The following is an 8798-nucleotide window of genomic DNA, read 5'->3' as shown; positions in this document are numbered from 1 at the left end:
CACAGCTGCGCCCCCCCCCCCCCCCCCTCGGAACGCTGGTCTGGTTGCTAAGGCGGGGAGGAGGTTGCGCCGCTGCGCGGAGGAGAGGCCACAGTTGGCACGATTCCAACGCACGGACGGACACCGCAAGCACGAGCCATTAAAGGCTTTCGCCTTAATACGCATGGATAACTTTTTTGTATTTGGTTTTGTTTATGAGGGTATGCAAGACGTATGTACTCAGTTTATGAACCCTATGTTCGTATGCATGTTTTGAATTTCGTCTGGATATGTGTGTAGCTGCTGCCATAGCTTGTAAGAAGAGCCCCGTCGGCTGCCTCCAACGATAACTTTTTGTGGCTGCTCTCTTCTTGCACAAAAAGAAAGTAAACGAATTTGAATACGAACCTACCGGCGTGACGCAGAGGTGCTTGTAAGTCACCAACAATGGCATACACGGCACGCGAGTCCGTTTGAGAAAAGATGGCTCCGCAGATGTCTTCGCTGCGCTTGTCATCTAAAAGCGACCCACTCCAGACGCAGTCAACTGAACTCTGCGTCTGCGTCAAGGACCCCAAACCGCTCGATAAGAGACGCCGGTACACTCAACTGAGAAAACAAGTCGACTAGACAGCGAGCGACAACGGTTGCTTGCTTCAGCAGAACAAAGAGATGAAATCTCCGTCTTGCGGATGCTTTCAGGTGAAAAGAGAACAACAGTAGCTTGAAAGAAGAGTTTTTCTGAGCGAGCTGTTCTTCGAATCACGGCATCGGGCCCACATTTTCCTGGAACCGCTGGCGCCGCGTCAGCTCTGGTGCACACGATCCGCTTCTTTATATATTTTTCTTCACGAATATGCTATCTCTATCCACTCAGAAACATTTTCTCAGCTCCACATTTCTACGTTTGTTTATTTCGCGTGTAAACAACGTTGGCTTGCTTACTAAGGGTGTTCAGTACATGAAAAATGCAGGTCCAAAACCGGAAAATTTGCGTTAGAATGAAGCTGTCGCTGGCATGAAAGGATGCTCATCTCGAGGTATCAATAGATGGCATTATGATCTGTCGAGCACAAAAAAAAATGAGAAAACCATTTAAATATAGCCATATATATAGCCATATAGCCATAAATATAGCCATTTAATATAACCATTTAAATATCAAGGTAGAGCAGCAAAATGCGTTAAATCTTTGTTTCTTCACGGTGCGATGGAAACTAATAATCATCATGACAGGTACATTCCACGCTCGAGGTGGTTTTGGGGCTGAAAATATCTAGCGAGAGAGAAAGAGAGAGAGCAGCCCTCAGTCCGCAGCTGTATTGCTGAGGGCTGTTGCCCTTACTCGTTCTACTCGGCGGCGTTGGTCACTCAGATGCGAGAACAGCAGCGTCGCTTCCCATGTCTGCGGTGAGGAGGACTCGTAGGTGGAAGGTTTTAATGATGTTTGCAGGTTCAGGGTATGTGCAATAGGATCGGGAGCCTCGGGAAGTGGAGCCGTTTCTCCGCGCGTTGAGTAGGGTATGAACGGTGGAATGATGTGAGGTGCCTGCATGTATATGGGAGTGAAGCTGGAGCCAGATCACGGCTTTCTCCCGTGTCAGGACATTTTTTGTGTTTGTGTTAGCTGGGGGGCAGAGAGGAAGGTTGGCGGAACGTCAGCACCTGCATTGCCCACAAACTGCTCAACGGGCAGAGTAGATATAAAGGTTTAGATTGCTGTTGCTAATTCGAAGAATTCTCTCTGCACAGACCTAGCGCAAAAAGCTCTCACGGAGGGGCATCGCAGCCGCGATAAAGATGATAAAGATAAAGATCGCAAGAACCGGTGATCATAACCGTCAACCCGATGTCAAAACTTGAAATCACCTTTGAACATCCCCAACTGATCGGTCCCAGCGAGCTGTCCGTTAGATGCGTGGGTAAAATGTTTATACCAGAAATAAAAGAACATGCCGGAGCTTCCCAAGAGCATCTGTGTCTTATTCTACACTCCGCCGTTCGAGAGAGAGTCAGGTACATTTGAAGAAACCTAGCCGAAAGTTTGAGCGCATGGAGGGAGTACTTTTATTTTTTCTTTGTAAATACTTACGGAAAAGCGGAACTAAAGATAACCAGGTAAAGTTTTGGGGAATGTTTGGGACGAGTGATCATGGATGGCTGGCAATAGGGCCCAGTAAATGGGCGAGGAATACGAACACAAACTCACCTGTTCCAGCCAGCTTAAGCTTAAAATCCTTGGGACAGCTATTCTTAAAAAACGACGCACGCTGTTGGGTACCGACATGTGCCTCTTTCACTCTCCTTCTTGTTCGCATAGCGCAAGGAGAACGCTGCTGACAGGTCAACAATTGGAGGTCGAGTGCTTTCCGTGCCTTCGTCTCTGTCTTGATAACGCAGCGCCTCAATTTTTGGTGTTCGGTGTTCTGAAAGATGCGCCGAGCGACAAGAATTTATAGGATGGTAATTGAAATGTCAGTAACAGTGCGCCCCTCTCTGTGCACAAAGAAAAAGCTTTTTTTTTTGTGGAATTTATGTTTGGGGGTAATCATGCCTTTAGTGCAAGTAGGTATAAAATATCTATTTTAGAAAAAAAAGGACATCTTTTCATTGTTTCGTCTTCTTTAATGTGGTAAAGAAAAAAAATCGATTTCGGGCTGAAAAACTTAGATACACGGAAAAACCTTATGATATTGCCACCTGGCGTTCTCAGGTGGCGCTGAAGTGTCTTCGAAGACGTTGAAGTGTCTCGCGCTGGCTGGCTGGCTGCTGCATTCTGCTGGTTAGCGACCTGTCGCCCTGTTTTCCGTTACATATTTTGGTGGAGGTGCTGGGTAAGATCCCTGTATATGTCGAATACTCCTCCGCATACCCTGGGCTCCAGTCCTTCGCTGGTGGACACCCCTGTGCACCGTGCTAGCCGGAGAAATCAAGGCCAACACGGGCTTTTGGAGACTGCAAGAGCACCCACCCATCGACCAGTTATGCCAGCTGCAGCCTACTATACCTTGCAGAATCCTCGACTGCCCAAACCATTCCATGGCAGTCAGCTCGAAGACGTCGAAGACTGGCTCGTCGAGTTTGAACGCGTGGCCTCGTTCAATCAGTGGGACGACGCAGCCAAGCTTCGAAACGTCTTCTTTAGCCTGGAGAATGGTGCACGTACGTGGTACGAGAACCGAGAAGATGCGCTAACATCATGGCACGAGTTCCGCCGACGCCTGCTGGAGACCTACACCAGCACGGATCGCCGAGAACGGGCTGAACGGGCTTTGCAGTCTCGCATTCAAATGCCGAATGAGACTGTAGCCATGTACGTGGAGGATATGACTCGGCTCTTCCGGCGAGCTGACCCGGCCATGACCGAAGAGAAAAAGGTGCGCCAACTCATGCGCGGCGTTAAGGAGCAACTTTTCGCTGGCCTCGTGCGCAGTCCACCTGGGACTGTTGCTGAGTTTCTCACGGAAGCGGTCACGATGGAGAAGATGCTCCTGCGGCGGTCTACCACCTACGACCGGCCGGTACTCGCCGCTTCACTTACAGAGCCTCTTCCTGCCTTCGGGGCTAACCTTGATCTCCGCGACCTGATCCGCTCTGTTGTGTTCGCGAAGAGCTCCAGGCGCTTTTCGGTGCTTCCCTGCCGACGGCCGGCTCTCTCGCTAGCCTCGTCCGCGAAGAGGTTCAAGCCTTGCGACCTTCGTTCCCGTCCGTTGACCCGCCGGCTTTACCCACGGAGTGCCGTCGTCCAACGTATGCTGAAGCCTTGCAACGTCCTGCGCCCTCTTCGGCGCATTTTCCTCCGTCCAGTCAAGGCTCGCTGTTTTCCGCACACCCCGACACGTACTACATCGACAATCGACGATCGCCCCAGCGGAAGACGGACCTGTGGCGTGCTCCAGATCGGCGGCGTCTCTGCTTTCACTGCGGGGAACCCGGTCATCTGTATCGCCAGTGTCCGTATCGACAGCTTGGGCTGCGGGGGTTCCCTATCGACATGCCCCGTCCACCAAGAGGTCAACGACCCCGGGAGATCGAGGACTACGTAGCCCAGCAGCGCATGGCGACAATTCCCCAGCGGCAGTCTCGGTCTCCATCACCACGCCGACCTTCGCCACAGCGCCAAAGCTCCTCCTGGATGGCGCAGAGACAGGTCGCCAAGTCCCCGCCGGGAAAACTAAAGAGAGCGACCTCAGGGGGCGAGGCCGCTGGCAATCGATGCGAGCAAGACCCCCCGACAACGCGAACAGCGACCGACCGCGATTTAAAGGCAACGACTGCAGTACCTGAACTCGGAGATCGATTCTCGTTGGATATACCCGTGCTTCTAGATGGTTATAAGGTTAGTGGTTTGGTGGACACTGGCGCTGATTTCTCGATTTTAAGCGGAAAGCTAGCGGCGCTTCTTAAAAAAGTAATGACGCCATGGTACGGCACGCAGATTCGCACGGCTGGCGGACATGTCGTAACTCCGCTTGGCCTATGCACAGCAAGAGTCCAAATTCGCAGCTCCACTTTTGTTGTCAGCTGCCTAGTTCTACCTGACTGCTCCCGTGACTGCATCCTTGGCGTTGATTTTCTCCGGGAGTATGGAGCTATTATTGACCTCCGAAAGCGCACTGTCACATTTTCTACCGAGAAAGCTGATGTTTACTCCGAGGACTGTCAACGCCGCGCCGCCCTTCGAATATCCGCCGAGAGCGTTTGGATTCCGCCACGCGCCAGTGTTTTTGTGAGCGTTCACTGCGACGGACTACGTGAAGAGACAGCGGTCGCAGAAGGCAACCTGTCCCTTTTGCTCACCCACGGCATCTGCTCAGCGCGAAGTCTCATCCATCTCCGCGACGGCTGCTCTGAGCTCCTGGTGACTAACTTCTCTAACGAGCCCCGGCACCTTTTTCGTGCTACTGCCATCGCATTCGCCGACCCCTTAGCGGAGGTTTCTGAATGTTTCGCGTTTGAAGCTGTTAGACCTGTGCGCCCATCCCTTGACATCAGGCCGGACCTTTCGGTGACTCAACAGCGAGAACTACGTGCCCTCCTACTCGAATACTCTACCTGTTTCGCTTCTTCGTCGAAAGTCCAGCAAACGGCTCTTCTCAAGCACCGCATCATTACGCCCGACGATGCCCGCCCTATCCATCAGCAGCCGTACCGTATCTCACCGAAGGAGCGCGAGGCGATCCAAACGCAGGTGAAGGAGATGCTTTCAGATGGAATAATTCAACCTTCCAGCAGCCCCTGGTCTTCACCTGTCGTGCTGGTGAAGAAAAAAGATGGGACACTCCGCTTCTGCGTGGATTATCGAAAACTGAACAACATCACTAAAAAAGACGTCTACCCGCTGCCTCGTATCGACGACTCGCTCGACAGACTTCATCGCGCCCAGTACTTCTCCTCCATTGATTTAAAGAGTGGGCACTGGCAGATAGAGGTCGACGAGCGGGACCGCGAAAAAGCGGCGTTCGTGACACCCGACGGACTGTACGAATTTAAAGTGCTACCTTTTGGGCTATGTTCAGCGCCGGCAACTTTCCAGCGGATGATGGATACCGTTCTCGCTGGACTAAAATGGCAAACTTGTTTGGTTTATCTCGATGATGTCGTCGTATTTTCCGAAACCTTTGCCGAACACCTTGAACACCTGAGGACAGTATTAGATGCCCTCCGATCGGCCGACTTAACGCTTAAGCCAGAGAAGTGCCACTTTGGGTACAAAGAGTTGAAGTTTCTCGGTCACCTCGTGAGTGCCGATGGCGTTAAGCCCGACCCCGAGAAAACTGCTGCCGTCGCCAACTTTCCTGTTCCTGCAACAAAGAAAAGTGTGCAACGTTTTTTGGGTCTGTGCGCATATTACCGCCGCTTCATCGCCGACTTTTCAAAGATTGCAGCACCCCTGTACCACCTCACGCGCAATGATACACAGTTCGTGTGGGCTGCCGAGCAGCAGGAGGCTTTTGCCGAGCTGCGCAGACGACTGCTAACAACCCCTGTTCTTGCGCACTTTGATGAAGAGGCCGAAACCGAAGTTCACACCGACGCGAGCAACGTCGGCCTCGGCGCCGTACTCGTCCAACACCAAGGTGGCGTGGAAAGGGTCATCGCGTATGCAAGCCGCACGCTTTCTCGCGCTGAAACAAACTATTCGACCACAGAAAAAGAATGCCTTGCGGTTGTGTGGGCAACCATGAAATTTCGTCCGTACCTCTACGGCCGCCCGTTCAAAGTAGTTACCGACCGCCATTCGTTGTGCTGGCTTGCCAATCTTCGCGACCCATCGGGGCGCCTAGCCCGATGGAGCCTCCGACTCCAAGAATTCGACTACACCATTGTGCACAAATCTGGCCAGACACACGAAGACGCTGACGCACTCTCTCGCGCACCCGTCGGGTTAGCGGATGATAGTATAGAGGACGAGAGTGGTTTTATTGGAGTTGTCAGCGACTTAGACTTAATGACCCGACAGCGAGCTGACCCAGACCTGCGACCTCTTATTGATTATCTGGAGGGTCGAGCTTCTGTCGTACCCCGACAGTTTTCTAGGAACCTGCCTGCCTTCTGCCTCCGGAACGGCATTTTGTTTAAGAAAAACTCCAGCACTGTTGACCGAGCGCACCTCCTCGTCGTTCCGGCAGATCTCCGCGCCGATATCCTTCTTGCTTGTCACGATGAGCCGACCTCCGGCCACTTGGGCTTTGCCCGCACACTTGCACGCGTGCGCCAGGCGTATTATTGGCCCAAACTTTCTCACGCCGTCCAGCGTTACGTCAGAGGCTGCCGCGATTGCCAACGTCGTAAGGCGCCTCCTCTCAAGCCAGCGGGCTTGCTCCAACCTATTGAACCGCCTCGGACGCCGTTTGATCAAGTCGGCATCGATCTTCTGGGCCCATTCCCTGTGTCATCGGCCGGTCATAAATGGGTCATTGTCGCGACCGACTATTTAACAAGGTATGCGGAAACCAAGGCGGTGCAGCGCGGTACGTCATCTGAGATCGCCCAGTTTTTTATGCAACAAATCGTGCTGCGTCATGGCGCACCGTCCCACGTAATCACTGATCGAGGTACGGCGTTTACGGCACAGCTCATGCGCGACGTGTTCGAGCTCAGTCACACGAACCATCGCAAAACCACTGCCTATCACCCACAGACGAACGGGCTCACAGAGAGACTCAACAGAACGATCGCCGACATGATCGCAATGTACATAGACTCGCAGCACAAAACCTGGGACGAGATTCTCCCGTATGTCACATACGCTTACAACACGGCCACCCAGGAGACGACCCGATTTACACCATTTCGTCTGGTCTACGGACGTGACGTTCAGACGATGCTGGATGCAATGCTTCCATGCTGCACTGATGACCACCCACTCACGCCGGACGCCGAGCAGTTCGCTCAGCGCGCCGAGGAAGCACGTCAACTTGCCCGTATTCACATTCAGCGGCAGCAGACCACGGATGCGCGCCGCTACAATCTCCGTCATCGGCACGTCGAATACCATCCGGGTGACCAAGTTTTGGTGTGGACCCCGGTACGCCGCCCAGGCTTGTCTGAAAAACTGATGTGCCGTTATTTTGGACCTTATCGAGTTTTGCGCCGCGTCACAGAAGTGACCTACGAAGTTCTTCCTGACGGGACTGTGCAGCCTCAGCGTCGCCCACCCCGCTCTGAGGTTGTGCACGTTGTCCGCATGAAGCCGTATTTCACGAGGTAATGGACAGTACGCTCAGTGTTCCGCTAGTTTTCGCGTGGGACACCTTCGCCCACCTCCCTTGTACATTTTTGTGTGCTTGTGCTGTTTTGTTTTTCTCTTTCCACTGCCCGTACTGCAACCCCGCCTTTACGTTTTTCTTTTTATTTTTTGGGAGGGGGAGTAATGCCACCTGGCGTTCTCAGGTGGCGCTGAAGTGTCTTCGAAGACGTTGAAGTGTCTCGCGCTGGCTGGCTGGCTGCTGCATTCTGCTGGTTAGCGACCTGTCGCCCTGTTTTCCGTTACAATATCCTTCACGTCCCTATTTGTAATAGTGTCATTTTTCCGCCTGAAGTTATTTACATAAAAGGTGTTTAAAACGAGTGCAGTTTGGTACCCTTGAATGGATGAAAATTGCACTCTTGGAAAGTTACTCACAAACTGTTGGACTGAGGCACACTGCCTAAACTTGCATGCATGGAGAACCCAACAAAGCGTCTTGTACCGATTGCTTTCACCGTAATTTAATCTCCGTAATCAACTCCAGATTACTTTCAGGACATCGGTGCTTTGGCTGCTGTTGTCACGAGATGCGGGAGCTCATTCTTTGTGCACATCGTGATTTCTTCGCGAAAAGTCAATCGTTCTGCCATTCATTGCACAGTGTCTATCAACGCCGCTGACAGACGCACATTCTCAAAATTTTCGCGCAGTGGACTTCTGCGCTGAAGGGCAGTCAGGTAATCTTCTATTTCTGGAGGTCGTGTAATAATAAGCAAAGTATTAAGCTACGACTGCGTCGTACGCAAGCTCTTTAGTTTCTTGCTTCATAATTACCCCTTCTCACCTTCGCCTTATATACCTATCTTTTCCCTGTGCAGTGTAGCAAATCGGCGCCTTGTCGTGGCTACTCCCCCTCTCCCCCCCCCCCCCGCCCACCCCTCTCTCGCCTGCGCAGAGTAGAGAGCCAATACCTTATCATGGCTCTTATCATGTCAGTGTTCCTCTCCGGCTTTTTTTTGTTCTTTGAGGTTTTTGTTTTTTGACGTGCACAGTCCTCTCATATTTCTTTCTTCTCCAGCGCAAGGGTGTCCCCTGCAAGAAGAAGACGCACCACTGCGTGCTTTCG

This window comes from Amblyomma mixtum, chromosome 1 (genome assembly GCF_055824585.1).
Source record: "Amblyomma mixtum isolate Tamu chromosome 1, ASM5582458v1, whole genome shotgun sequence".
In the NCBI taxonomy this organism is placed as follows: Eukaryota; Metazoa; Arthropoda; class Arachnida; order Ixodida; family Ixodidae; genus Amblyomma; species Amblyomma mixtum.
The sequence above is the reverse complement of the archived record's forward strand: the minus strand, read 5'-3'. Positions refer to the sequence as shown.